Source organism: Cynocephalus volans, chromosome 10, assembly GCF_027409185.1.
Source record: "Cynocephalus volans isolate mCynVol1 chromosome 10, mCynVol1.pri, whole genome shotgun sequence".
NCBI classification, from domain to species: domain Eukaryota; kingdom Metazoa; phylum Chordata; class Mammalia; order Dermoptera; family Cynocephalidae; genus Cynocephalus; species Cynocephalus volans.
The window spans coordinates 468203-482543 of NC_084469.1; the positions used below are offsets into that span (position 1 = coordinate 468203).

Consider the following 14341-nt stretch of genomic DNA (forward strand, 5'->3'; position numbering starts at 1 on the left):
AGACTCAGGGTCACACAGAGAGTCAGTGGTCGAGGGAGGTTTCTCAGCTTTCCTAGAAAGAGAAAACTTAGGAGGAGTCACGATAACTGCCAAATATTGATGGGCTGTCAATTGCAAGAGGTGGGGGGACGTATTCTGTGACACTCTAGGAGCAGAACAAGGACCACTGGAGAGAACTACATTGGGGCAGATTACAGCTCCCCAGCAGAAAGAATTTCCACATGAGCAATACTGTCCCCGGGCAGATGAGTGGCTCTGAGGACTATGAATCCCCCTCCACTGAACTCAGCAAGTTCTGCATGAGGGCTTGCCTGCAATAGACAGATCCATTTATTTATCCCGAGAAAAGGAAAGGGCACTCTGGAGAGCCAAGTTCACGTACAGTTATGTACATGACTCACAGGTGAGCCTGTCAAGTTTTGATTCACAGTCTACTTACTCTTACTTGGGACAAAATTCTAAACTGCTTAGGTGTGTAAATTCCTAGACCAACACAAATTTGAAGGAGAAAGGAAGGGCTAGTAGGGACTCTAAAGTAAAATCAGTTAGGAACAGAGCTATCATCCTGATAAGGAGAGATATTACGAAAAGCAAAAGCAATAAGCAGCCATTTGGCTTAGGGGCAAACATACCTTCAAAGGAGTCTGGGGCAGTGCAGCAAAATAGAAATGTTGGTGCTCATGGCACATGCCTTGAGTCGATAGGAAAGATTAAATTTTGTTCAGTATAATCCATTTAAGAAAGGAGACATAAATAATATATTTTACAAATATTTCCATTGAAAATAGTTGTTAGTGCTAGGTTTGGCAGCACATGAACTAAAATTGGAATGATACAGAGAAGATTAGCATGGCCCCTGTGCAAGGATGACATGCAAATTCGTGAAGTGTTCCATATTTTTCAAACAATCCAATTAAAAAATGGGCAAAGGAGCTGAATACACATTTTTCAAAGGAAAAAAAGAAAAAGGAAGGAAGGAAGGAAGGAAGGAAAGAAGGAAGGAATGAGGGGAAGGAGGGAGGAAGGGAGGAAGGAGACCACACACTAATACATTGAACTTTCAGAAGGAAAGAACAAATCTATGGTTACTAGAGGTGGGAGTGGGGGAGGGAGAGGAGGGTTGAGGAGGCATCAGGTAAGGGGCATAAAGAATAATTACAATTTGTAATAACGAATATGCTAATAATATTGACTCGATCATCACACGTTGCACACAGGTAATGGTAGTTAATGCTGTACCCCCAAAATATGTACAATCAATTATGCTTCAATAAAGAAGAAAAGAAAAGAATTTTTAAATGTTTTGAGTTATGGGACCTAGACAGATAAGCCTGGTTATCTGGAAAATGTTTTAAGTTTCTTATCTACATGGGACATCTTTTTTTTTTTTTTTTTCCTGATAAAAATGAAAGGGTAAAACAATGAGAATCCACTGCTTTTCCACTGCAAGAGGCAGCAACCTTCCTCAGGGCTACTGAAACTCTGTTCACTGTTTTCCTGGCAATTCCCCCTCCATATTGTAATAATGATGATTCACTTCCCCGCCTTCCCTGCTGGCCTATGCATTTCTTATGAGCTGGGACAGTGTCTTTTATCTCTGTTTCTCTGATATTTACTGCAAGTCCTGCACATTGTAGCTGTTCAACATTTGTTGAACAGATGAAAGAGTGATGTCAAAGCTGTAGCTTCTACTCGCCATTAAAAAACTTGCCACGTAATCAAATAATACTGTATGCCAGGACAAATTCATGTGTTCACCACATTTGCCTACAGGTCAGGGATATTGAGACTTTAATACTAGATGGTTTTCAGAGAGGACTTGGAAAAGTGGGGGGTGAGATGTAATTTCTGCCACCAGAAATAAATTTTTTTAAAAATTCCTTTAATGTATGATATAAGTAAAGGTATTCCAACATTCTTACACCGAGTAGCTTATGGTATTAAGAACCAAATGGCTTGATGTAGCTGAATTTCTGATATTTGATCCTTTGGAAGTTTTCCTAATGGATACATTATACAAGGTGCCATTAGCACCTGAATGGAAACAAACTAGTGACTATGAGGATTTTATTTCCTACAAGATCAAAAAATAGTCATGAATCATGAACTGGATCTGTAGACAGTTGCACAAAACAGATTATCAGCAGAAGATATGGCAGTTCCAAGGCCCAACCCGCCGAGTCAGGGGTGGTCAGAACTGGCACAGCTGGAAGGTCACCCACAGGACAAAACAGAGTTGCCAACTGGATGTGTTCCTCTAAGACAACTTTGCAATAACAAAGGAGCACAGCCACGGTCAAGAGATGACCAGAAACAGGTGGTGAGGAGTAGAGGAAGATCCTTGAGGGATCACCAACCTACACCCTGGACCCCACGGATGGAAATGAATCACAAGAGCACTGGCCACAGGGATGGTATCAGAAAATACCAGGCCTGCAAGGTTCATGAAAAAGGTGATGTAGAGATTAACAGAATAGGGTCAAGGGGCTCAAGAAGGCCAGACTACTACTTCTGCTTCTAAGACACAACCATAGCAAAACAGCTCAAGAGGGTTCCCTACCCAGAGCCAGGGGACAATCTTCAACTGAAGTCTAGTGTAGTCCCTGGAAATCCTTGTGACCTGGCCCCCTCACAAACTGTAAATTGAATCAGGACTGAGAATAATCTGATACTCTGTCCACTCTGGCAGCTATGTTCAGTGACCTCCCCACAGTGACCGTTCTATTCCTAGCAGCTATTTGTCTGCATGCACCGTGGTTGTCACTGGCTCACTCAGCAAGTTCCTGAATACTACCTCCAACCCATATGTGTGTGCATGCCTCAGGTAACGACTGTTATCAGATGATGTAGCAGCTGTTGATCCGTAGGCCCTGGGCTAACAAATTGAGTATTACCACACTGCCATAGTGCATTCATTTATTTCCCTGCCACGTGAACAACAGGCCCCTGTAAATGCATGTGTTCCTTCTGCTTTGCTCCACACCAATATTTCTTAACCTTTGCCGATTAATGAATCTGTCTGAAAATCTGCTATAGACCTTTCCCCAGAAAAAGAATACAGATATTAATTAACAAATAGTTTCCCTTTTTTTCTTTTTTCGGTGGCTGCCGGTACAGATATCGAACCCTGGACCTTGGTATTATCGGCACCACGCTCTAACCAACTGAGCTAACCTGCCGGTCTATCAATTTGCAAACTGTTTCAAGATGTTCTTGATTCATAAAGCCCGTCCTTGGGATCCCAACCCAATGCTAACAACTCCCGATGGTAAGAAATGAAGATACTTCTTAACAGACAGGCAGTCAGAAGATTGAAAACCCAAGTTTAATTCTTCCCTACTTGTTCTCCATACACACAAAAGATTGCATAGGATTTAGGAACAAAAGCTGGTCAACCAGCCAGGTTCTATTGTCACCTGTCTACCTAGCTCAGGCAGCAGGCTCATCATGACCAAGCCAGGCAACCACTCCTCCCTGACAGTGACACAGGTCCCTCCCCTTGCTAACTCCCACCTACGGGGTCTAGCCCAGACCTTATACACCTTCCCCTATGGCCATCCAGGCCAGCCAGGTGACTTTGTCAACTTGAAACAGTGGATGAAAAGGACTTCTACTAGGTCTGCTAGGCCACACCTTCTCTGTTGCCTGCTTTTCCTTTCTTGACTGTCTGTCTGTCTGTCTGTCTGTCTCTCTCTCTCTCTCTCTCTCTCTCTCTCACACACACACACACACACACACACACACACACACACACACACACACACACACACACACACGTGCGCGCGCATGCACCAGGTGTCAGCAGAAGAGCCAGCATCAGCATTTTGAGGCTTCTCTGGAGAAGATTTTCTGGAGCACATCTTTAGGGAAGACTCTGCTGAGCTCAGTGACAATTGCCACCCAGCCACTGACCAGATTACATTTCCTGGGTCACTTTGACCTTCTCAAAGGCCATAGTGACCAATGAGCTGACACCCTACTCTAACCCTCTCTACCTCAACAAAACAAAAACAGGCTTGTGCCAAAATCAAAGCTAAGTAGGGCCGGCCCATGGCTCACTTGAGAGAGTGTGGTACTGATAACCCCAAGGCCACAGGTTCGGATCCCTATATGGGGATGGCTGGTTAGCTCAATTGGGAGAGTGTGGTGCTGACATTACCAAGTCAAGGGTTAAGATCCCCTTACTGGTCATCTTTAAGAAAACAAACAAACAAACATAAAACAACAAATAAACCAAAATCAAGGCTAAGTGCTCATCACATGCACCAGGCTTCTCCAACCTATGTCAAAAATGAGTGTGTATTTCTCACAAAGACTCACCATGAACACAATCAAGGACATATGGACTCTGGATATAGGGAAAGATCTCCCTGCCTTTCCACAGAAGAGGGATTTCTTCCACTCTAGCCTTTCCCAACCATGGGAGAGCCAACCAAGGTGGCTTCCTCTCACCCCAAATATGAACCAACCATTCCTACAGGTAGAGCATTAGCAAGAAAAACAAAATTCTAGGGTACCAAAAAACTAAAACTCGTCCAGAGCTGCTGCTTTTTTTTTTTTTTTTTTTTTGGCAGCTGGCCAGTACGGGGATCTGAACCTGTGACGTTATAAGGCTGTACTCTAACCAACTGAGCTAACTAGCTAGCCCCAAAACTCTTAAGAAAGACCTCAGAGCCAATTTTTGATGCTGTGGACTGTCATCTGAGTTTCTAATTCTGTGAGTAACCTGTCACCAATGTTTTATTCCAACATTCAGCGCAATTTTGGCCTCTGATTATGTTTTCAAGCAATGCAATGTAATTAAAAGTTATCATAACCTACCTCCCAGAATGTTGTTACTAACTAGATCTGTGATCTTGGGCAGGTCATTTCCAGTCCCTGAGCCTCAGTTTCCTCATTCATTCACTCAACAAATATTTATTGAGAAGCTAGTAAGTTCCAGGTACTGTGCTAAGTGCTGCAGACAACAGAGATATGCAAGATATGATCCAGTTGAAGAATTTCTCACTGTATTGTTTATGTGTTAATGTAAATAACTCATCAGGTCACTGTGTGATTAGGGCTCTAATGAAAGTCAGACAAGGTACTGGGAGGAGAGCACCTGTGTCTGGGACATTAGGGTCTGAAAAATAAAGGACTCGACTTCTAGACAAGTCTGTTACTCTAAGATTGTAACGCATTCCAGAAGGACACAGAGGCCATTTGACATTCTGCTTCAGAGAAATGTACATAACGCAGGTCCTCCACAGGTGCAGTTAAGAAGGAGTTCACCATTGGCGGCTCACCATTTGTCACCAACACCACTCTTTCAAATTGAATAGAAGCCAGATTCTCATTATCAGACTTTATATTATCCAATTCTAACATTTGATAATATCAAGGCTCTTCCAATTTGAAGGGCAGAAACACATTACAGCATATTCTTATGCCATACACATAGTTAACCAACTGATGTAGCAGACACATCACTTAGGAAGGAAAAAGACCAAACCCAGACACACCTAAAATGAATCCATCGTAAGATTTTCTTTCAAATAAAACCAGAAATAAAACCTTATTGATTGTATTGCCAGGAACTCAATAGTCACCCTAAGATGCTATTAAACCACAGTCTGCTCATTGTGGCTTACAATTAACTCAAGCACCAGCTAACACTATCTAAGTCTTTAAGTACTGAAAGAAACAGGGTTATGAATTCCTAAAAGGTCAATATCAATCTTTGCAAGTTGTTATTTTATTTTTCTGCTTATCTGTATTTTCTATATTTACTACAATAAATATATTTTGATGCTGTAATGTTTAAAACCTGGTAGGGGTTATTATTTTACAAAGAATAAACTGTGTCCTCCTCTGTTAAAATATTTATTAGTTTTTTCTTATCTTCCCAAGGTAGTGTGAGGAATCTGATACTGCCACATCCAGACTGGTTGGGAAGTCAATCACATGCATAACTCACTGCTTAGATTTCTATTTTATCTTGAAGTATAAGTCCAGGTAGAATACTAGGTTTCGCCATTCCATTTTCAATTCTTCATCATATATATCTGTATATACGTTTAGTCATCATCAAAAATTTTAGTGTTAAAAAGACATCTCATGTGAGGAGCGGCCCGAAATCGCCATTACAAGATGGCGCTGATTTCCGGTGGAGGGCGGTAACACGCCTGGGCCGATTAGGCAGCCACCAATAAGGTAGGAGCACGTCCTAGGCGAGGAGCAGTCTCTATATAAAGGGCGCGGGTTCCCTCGCTCGGGGTCTCCATTTTTGGCAAGCTTATGCTCTCCCTCTCAAGATGCATTAAAGCTGATCTGCAGAAGGATCCTTTGTGTGCCGCGTCGTTCTTGCTGGCGAGACGGTAGCGCGGGACATTTGGTGCCGAAACCCGGGAAACTTGTGTCATCGTCAGCACCTTCGGAGACCCCCTGGAGACAGGGAGGATTCAGAACTGCAGGAGGGTAAGTTCGGAGAGGTATGCCTGTTCTTGGTCTGGGGTTAATCCGGTTGGTTTAAAAGGTTTTGAAATCGCCCGTTGGTGTGGTCAGACTGACGTAGATAAGCAGCTGCACCAGAGACCTTTGTGAGCTAAAAGAGGTAGATCGTGTAGCGCCGTGGTTTGCTTGTTCCGGCTCCTTGACTTTGAGCTCTTGGAACAAACTAGGCAGAGACCTTGACCGCAAGTACGCGGAGGGAGACCTCCGTCAGGGCACCAAGACCATTTGGAAGTTTATTAAAAATTGCTTAGAAGATGAGGGCTGTAAACCGGTAGTGATAGTAGGGCAAAATACATTAGAGGAGGTCCAAGACAGCATGTCAGAAACTGAACGGAGTGAGAGGATGGGTACCCGCAGGAGGAGAGACGTCTCCCATAAGAAAAAGGGCCGTCCCGGTAAGTCTACGGACGAGGGAGAGATTCTAAAACAACAAAGTGACACTCCCGGCACATCTGCCGGTAAAGGAGGGATTTCAAAACCCAGACAAAAGTTGGAAGGGAAAGAAGGAGGCCTCTACCCTATGCAAGAGTTGGGGGCCTTAAAACAAGAATTAGAAGATTTAAATCTGGATGAGTCCGACTCCGATCCCCTCAGCCCTAGTGAGGAATCCGATTTGGAGGAGGAAGCTGCCAGGTACGAGGAGGAGAGATATCATCCCGACAGGCGGCGGAGACCACTCGGGGAGTGGAAATGCCGGCCGCCCCCAGTGGCCCCTGCACGGCCTGCGCCTTTGGCGCCTCCTCCTTACGTGCAGTCTTCTAATCCCTTCTCATTCCTCTCTGATAAAGTGAGGAAAAAGGTTCAAGCTGCCTTCCCAGTTTGCCTTTATCCTCCTTTCATGTTTATTTTAACTAATATTAGTGATGAGAGGAGTCAGATTGCTTGTGATAACTATACTTGCTTTTATGCACAGTGCTGGAATGCTACGCTGTTCAATTTGGCCATAGTTGCTCGAATGCCTAGATGGATTCCTGTCCCAGTAGAAGCTCCCAATACTATGGTCTTGTTCAGGCAGAGGAGGGATTTTGGTCTCACTGCGGCAATAGTCGCCGCCGTATCCCTGGCGGCGGGTGCAGCCACAGCTGCTGCCGTCTCCTTGACTACCACGGTGCAGACTGCCACCACGTTAAATAATTTGTCCTCTGCGGTAACACAGGCCCTAGAAACACAGACTGCGCTAAACGCTCAGCTGAAGGGAGGATTAATGGTGGTTAACCAGCGGGTGGATCTTGTGGAAGAACAAATGGACGTTTTATGGCAAATTGCTCAATTGGGGTGTCAATGGAAATATTCAGGGTTATGTGTTACCAGTATCCAATATGAAAATTATACCAAAGCTGCAAATTTGTCTAAACAATTATCCCAGCATCTTTCAACAGGTTGGACGAGAGAATTTGACAACCTGATAAACCAGCTGCGCATGGCCATTGTGTCCGTGAATTCAACAAGAGTGGATGTCTCCTTCGCAGCCGGACTGTCCTCATGGATTAAAACGGCCGTGTCCCACTTCAAGGAGTGGGCAGGAGTGATTGGGGTTGGCATGTTCTTATGTGGGGGAATTGTGCTCCTACTATGGTTGGTCTGCAGATTAAAAGCCCAGACCCAGAGAGAAAGGGTAGTCATCGCCCAGGCATTTCTAGCCCTGGAACAGGGGGCCAACCCTGACGTTTGGCTGTCCATGCTTAAGGATTAGCCTGCTCTGACTCCCTTTCCCCCTTCCTGTTGGCTGGCCTCCCTGAAGCTTGTTCAGAGGAGTTCGCCCTTGCTCAAACAGGTCTATGTGTAACAACAGGCTCCAGTGTGTCCAGAGACGGGCAACTTCCCCCAGACTTGAACCAACCTAAGACATGGTGCCCGGTGGCGATAGGGTCAACCTATGACGGGTAAGGTCAAAGTCTGTGGAGGGACGACCTAGGACAGGAACACTGGCTAATTTGTCCGCGACCGCCGAGCTTGTACCAGCCGCTTTAAATGATAAAAAAGGGGGAGATGTGAGGAGCGGCCCGAAATCGCCATTACAAGATGGCGCTGATTTCCGGTGGAGGGCGGTAACACGCCTGGGCCGATTAGGCAGCCACCAATAAGGTAGGAGCACGTCCTAGGCGAGGAGCAGTCTCTATATAAAGGGCGCGGGTTCCCTCGCTCGGGGTCTCCATTTTTGGCAAGCTTATGCTCTCCCTCTCAAGATGCATTAAAGCTGATCTGCAGAAGGATCCTTTGTGTGCTGCGTCGTTCTTGCTGGCGAGACGGTAGCGCGGGACAATCTCAGGACTAGCTGGTCAGCTCACTTGGGAGAGCCTAGTGCTGATAACACCAAGTCAAGGGTTTAGATTCCCTTACCAGTCATCTTTAAAAAAGAAAAAGAAAAAAAAATCAATCAATAATAATAATAATAATAAAAATAGGGGCTGGCCAGTTAGCTCAGTTGGTTAAAGTACCGCTTTGTAAAACCAAGGTCAAGGGTTTGGGTCCCTGTACCAGCCAGCTGCCAAAATATATTAAATTAAATTAAATTATTTTTTAAGAGTCTGTACTTCCTGACTACATCCGTATCTTCCACTAATTTCTCACTTTTATGATTCCTCAAATATTTGTTAGTGTCAACTGTGTATATGGGTAAGTAACCTTTTGCAACCTGGTTTTTACTCCATGGCCCAGGGCCACTATTCTCACCAAAGACACCAATGGTCCCCAAATTTGAAGTAGTACCTTTTTCCATCTCCATATTACTCATCTCCCTGCAGCCTCAGATGCCAAAGCATATTCTCCTTGGAATTTTCTCTTTCTTAGGCTCTGGCCGTATCCTTCCCTATGGCTATGACTTCAGCTGGGAGTAAAAAAAAAAACAAAACAGGTCAAATAGCTTAAACCAAAGGTTAAAATACATCTCACATCTTAAGAGATATGGAGCAACTCCAAGCCTGATTAATCTGAAGGCTCAGTAGTGTCACCAGGCACCCAGGGACCTTTTTTTTTCCCCCTTTTTTACTTTTTAAAAGATGACCAGTAAGGGGATCTTAACCCTTGACTTGGTGTTGTCAGCACCATATCATGGGATTTCTTGGCTTCCATAACCAGGTTATAAATCTCCTCTTTTTTTGTTTTTTTGTTTTTTTGTTTTTGTTATTTTGTTTTTTCGTGACTGGCACTCAGCCAGTGAGCACACCGGCCATTCCTATATAGGATAGGAACCCGCGGCAGGAGCGTCACTGCACTCCCAGCGCCGCACTCTCCCGAGTGTGCCACGGGCTCGGCCCTATAAATCTCCTCATATATACATATATATGTATATACATGTATACATATATGTATATATGTGTATATATATATGTATATATGTATATGTATCTGCATATATCTATATCCTATTGGTTCCGTTTTTCTGGAGAACCCCAATACAAGCAATTCCAGCGCCATATCCAAACATGACAACATGTAGATGAAGAAGAGTGTCTCTTCCCATATAGTCTCTTTATTTTTAACCAGCGACACCATCCCCAGAAGCCCCCAGAAGTCTTTCCTCACATCTCATTGGCCTGAATTGCATCATATGTCCCTTCCTAAATCAGTCCCTGGCAAGGAAATTGTTGATAAGCACTATTGGCTTGTATTAATCAGGATTTACTGTTGAACCACTTGGAGGGAGGGTGGAACGCAGAACAAAATCAGGGCTCTGCCCAAAATGAAGAGGGCAGGCGATCAGATCTTACTGGTACACACTAGTTTTTCTTCTACTTTATTGCTTGCTCCTTTGTTTTTCTTTGCCGTACAACTTTTGTTCCTACTTCTTAAGTGTTCTATCATATCAGGTTTTATTCCAGGTTTTTTCCAATCTAGAACAATCCCACACCATGCATTCTCCCTGGGAGACCCTATTCATGCTGTTAAATAAAATTTATAGGAGGCCACTCTTTTGGACTAGCCTCCTGCACTAGGCACCAGCAGACCAGACCAAACCAGAATGGAGTCACTGATGCTGGGTGCCACATAAGCAAAGTGAATTCTAAAACAGGCCAGTTTAAAAAGACAAACAAACAAACAAAACAAAAAACTGGATATTCACAGCAACCAATCGAAAGGGGCCCAATTTACCTGACCCGGCATGATACAGAAGTCCCCTCCCTTTTAACCCTGTAAGGAAAGTAACTTTGAAACAACCAATTTGCTTTTTGTTCTCTGCTTCTGCTTTCCTTGGCCCTTTTCTGCCTATAAAACCAACCTCCCCTGCTCAGCTTATCAGAACACTCATTCTATTTTATAGAATGAGGTATTGCCCAATTCTAGAATCGCAAATAAAAGCCAATTCAGATTTTTTAACCTAAATTTATTGTTATTTTTCTTTTTTTCTTTCTTTTTCTTTTTTTTGGCACCTGGGTGGTAAGGGAATGTACTTTTGTATTTTAGCAATGCCTGTGGGGACTGGCTGGTTAGCTCAATTGGTTAGAGCACGGCCTTGTAACACTAAGGTCTAAGGGTTCAGTTCCCTGTACTAGTCAGCCACCAAAACAATGCCTGTGATTTTTACCACCACCCAGGTACAGCAGGCTCTCCACCTAGACCTTACTTCTCCTCAAGATAGGGGTAGCTCTAGGACCCCTCGCTCCGTCTGGATATCCCTTGGGCCTCTCCAACTCCACCTGTGCCAATGTGCTCCTCCTGAATTCCTTCTGTCTCGGTAAATGGCCCTTCCTTCATTCAATGCCCCAAGACTGAAATGTGTCAGCTCAGACTCTTCCCTCTCCCTCACCCCCATGATGTGTTCCATCATCTTGAACATTGCAGAGTCTCTCCACTCAGTATCTCTAGAATCTGTACCCTCTTCTCTGTCCTTGGGAAGGGCCCTCCTCATGTCATGCCTGGATTCATGTAAGGACCTGGTTGGTAACCTTACCTCTTGTCTTGTCCTCTTGCTCCATTCCAGCATGCCTGTCTCACTGATGCCAGATCTTTCCAAAATGCAAATCTGATTCTGTCCCAGCCCTGCTCAGGATCCTTCTGTGGCTTCTTACTCCAAAGGGCATATCCGGGTCTGGTCCCTGCCACCTTCTTCAGTTCACTACGTGAAACTTTCCGTGTTCACTCTAAACTCAACATGCTATCTCCAACATCTTGGCCTGTGCACATGCTGCTTCTTACACACCATTACCTCTCCCAACACACACACACACACACACACAAACACACACTTTTTCTCTTCCATATGCACTCAAAAGTATTTTAGTTTTGGTTTTGTCATAAGCCATGAAAGCATGCATAATGCTCTGTAACTTGTTTTTGCCACTTGTCATGTGTTGGCCACCTTTCTATGCCAATGACAGTGCTACCTTATTTTTCTCACAAATGGCTCCTTTGTATTCCTTCATAGGGATTTACGTCATTTATTTAACCATACCTCTATTGATGGACACATGGACATCTAGGTTGTTTTTCACCATTATAAACACTGCTGCAGCAAACACTTCTGTACATATATCTTTGCACACCTATCCTAGCATTTGTGTAGGATAGATTCCTCAAAGTGGAATTGCTGGGTCAAAGGTTTTGTCTATTTTACATATCAAGAGAACTGCCAGTTTATCCTCAAGAAGGTATCCGTTTACACTACCACTAACAGTGCATAAAAATAGTATATACTGATAACACCAAGGTCGAGGGTTCAGATCTCCATACTGGCCAGCCACCTCAAAAAAAGTATATAAAAAGCAACCATTTCTCAACATCCTCATCAATACTAGATATTATCAATCGTTTAAATCTGTGCTCATCCAGTTTTTTGCCTTAATTTGTATTTTTCTGATTACTAGTGAGACTAAGCATCTTTTTCATATTTTTTTATGTATCATCAACTGTTTATTCCCCCTACTCATTTTTTTCTGAGTGTTTTCTTTTTACTGATTTGTACCTCCTTCCATTTTCTCCACCTGACCAATTCCTACCAGACCTTCCAGACTTGCGCCAGGTGCTACCTCCTCCAAAGAGTCTTCCCAAATTCTCTGGCCGCTCCCTGAACAACTCCCCCCATCGACCCCCACCACCAAAAGCTAAGCCCCCTATTCTGCACTCAGCGCTAACCTTTCCGCATGACCACGAGGCCTGCACAGGAGCATGAGGTTTTGGTTAGCTGTCTCTACTACCCCAGCTCAAAGCAGTGTGCAGTGTATAACATAGGCGCATAATGAAAGAATGAAAGAATGAGAAAATGATCCACAAACAGGATTACTTTGAGCTTTATTTCCTTTTTCCTATTCCCTGAGAAAACAATACGGAATGAAACAGCCTGTTTTGCTCTATTTCATAACCAAAATGTGAATTTAGCACAACTCCCTTCACATAAAGAGCTTCAGTACTATGACTTCATTGTTTTAATTTTTCCTTCCCTTTATTTTGAAGTTAAATTCCTTGGGGTCATAGGATCCCAGTCTCATGACTAGAAGCAGCTCTGATTAGCTGCCTTTTTTTTTTTTTTTTTAAAGATGACCGGTAAGGGAATCTTAACCCTTGACTTGGTGTTGTCAGCACCACGCTCTCCGAAATGAGCCATGGCTGGACCCAAACTAGCTGCTTTTGCATGACATGCATCGAGGCATAGCCTCATTTCCCTATCTCACACCTCTGCCTGCTCACCTCCACAAGATACCTGTGCTCCTGACATACTGCACCAAGCATTCAGGAAAGGCCAGAAATGAAGGTGCATCCAGAAATATGTTTTATTCAACCTGGGATGTCTAATAAAGGCTCTGGACATTTAACAAACTTGTTAGTTTACAAATGCTGCATTTATTATGAGAGGCAGAGCAAGGCCTCAGACAAAAGAACACACATCCCACTACATTATCATAACCTGGATCAAGGATCTTGGAGCCAAGCAAATTAAAGTCAACATTCAACAATCAAGCTATGGGTAAATGACCTTAAGACCTTGTATCTGAAATCCACAAACCTGGGCCTTCTGTTCAACCTCAATGATAGTTAGATCTGAAACCGAATCTGTGGGATAAGCACTTGGTTTTCTTTGTTTTGTTTTGTTTTTTGGCAGCTGGATGGTACAGGGATCAAACCCTGGCCCTTGGCATTATCAGCACCAAGTTCCAACCAATTGAGCTAACTGGCTAGCCTCTTTAAAAATAATAATAATAATAATTTAAAGCAACAACTCATTTTGCTTTTACCCTGAATAAAATATTTCATCTGCAGCAGCAGCCAAGGAATACTTCAGTTCCGATTGCATCTAGTGATGATAGTAACACTGGCTAACATGTGTCGAGTGCTTTCTATGAGGCAGGCACTGTGCTAAGGTGCTCATGCATCACCTCATTTAACTAATGTCAGTTGGTCCATTCTCAGCAGACATGGAAAGCACAGCGTGCTAATACCTGGGAGGATTTACAGTCAGCTCTGCAAATGTACATAAGCATCTCAGTCTCCAACCCATTTCTACAAGACTAGGAGGGCAGAGAGGAGCCTGCAGCTGGTCAGAGATGGCTTCTTTAGAGGAAACTTACAGTGCAACTTCTCCAACTCTGATAAATTCACATGTCCTAACCTGCTTGCCTATAAACTGGGATTTGAAGAAAGTTTTCCCACTTCTGGGACACCAGAAGTTGGAGCAAAGCACTGTTATTAATCACAAGAAAAGATGAAACATCACCTGTTTCCCAAGTGCTCATAAACTGCTTAAAGCTTATTTGAAAGGAAGTAAACGGAGCGGCGAGTAAAACATGGCGGGGAGGCAAGTTTACTCTGATCCCTGAAGCCTTCTCTTCACCTGGGCAGACTCTGAGAAGGTTCTGGCAAAGCCTCTGAACACAGCCAGCTCTTGAGGAACGGTTGTGCTGGGGGAAGGGAGGCT

General features: G+C 43.8%; 1 non-coding gene across 1 annotated transcript; it reads left to right on the forward strand.

Moving 5' to 3' along the window:
* The first annotated feature begins 794 nt into the window (after nucleotides 1–794).
* On the forward strand, nucleotides 795–901 carry LOC134389749 (U6 spliceosomal RNA). Its single transcript, XR_010024726.1, has one exon. It is a non-coding gene; the product is annotated as a U6 spliceosomal RNA (small nuclear RNA).
* Nucleotides 902–14341: the final 13440 nt, after the last annotated feature.